This window comes from Gavialis gangeticus, unplaced genomic scaffold (assembly GCF_001723915.1).
Source record: "Gavialis gangeticus isolate Ggan-Ray unplaced genomic scaffold, GavGan_comp1, whole genome shotgun sequence".
NCBI lineage: Eukaryota > Metazoa > Chordata > Crocodylia > Gavialidae > Gavialis > Gavialis gangeticus.
The window spans coordinates 8,656,628-8,657,308 of record NW_017728996.1 but is presented as its reverse complement, the minus strand read 5'-3'; the positions used below and the strand labels follow the sequence as shown (position 1 = coordinate 8,657,308).

The 681-nt window shown below is 63.0% G+C and overlaps 1 protein-coding gene across 1 annotated transcript in view; it reads right to left on the bottom strand.

Annotated features, from left to right (window-relative positions):
- The window catches only part of CERS3 (ceramide synthase 3), a 91,157-nt gene that overhangs the window by 73,370 nt on the left and 17,106 nt on the right, over positions 1-681 (bottom strand). The window lies entirely within an intron of this gene.

The following is a 681-nucleotide window of genomic DNA, read 5'->3' as shown; positions in this document are numbered from 1 at the left end:
CCTGAGGGAAGGGAGCAGTGGGTTGTGAAGGCAAACCTCTCTGCCAGTCTACCAGAAACATGAAAAGGACTGGAATTTTTTGGGGTCTGTTTGTTCAAGGTGAGAGGAAGCTGCAAGTTTTAGGAAACCATCAAACACCAAAAATGACAGGAACCAAGGGCAGTAGGACCCAGGGGAAGCCCGGCGGGCTCCCACAACAGCAGGGCCTGCCGGGCCCCTCCCCCCCAGCCAGAAGCCCCTGCTGGGGCGTCTGGCCTCGGACCACGTGGCTGCCCCAGCAGCACTGGAACTGCAGGTAAGGGGGAAGGGGAGAAAAGGTAGGGAAGGAGCCTGGGGAAGAGCTGAGTGCCAGGGAGGGTATGTGTGTGTTGGCAGGGAAGTGGCCCCTCGCCTGCCCTGTGGCCGGTGCCCAGCTTGCAGCCCGTCTGGGGTTGCCTGTACCTGCTCCGGACAGCCCCTCCTGGGCTGCAAGCAGCTACAGCAAGGAGTGCTGGCCACAGGGCGGGTGAGGGGCCACTTTTCCTCACCCCCTGTGCTCAGCTTTTCCCCGTGCTCCTTCCCAATGTGGAGGAAAGTGCCCTGTGGTCAGTGCCCTGTGGCCTCCCCCACCCTGTGGCCAGCGCTCCCTGCTGCAGCCGCTTGCAGCCCACACGGGGCTGTCTGGAGCAGGCACAGGCAGCC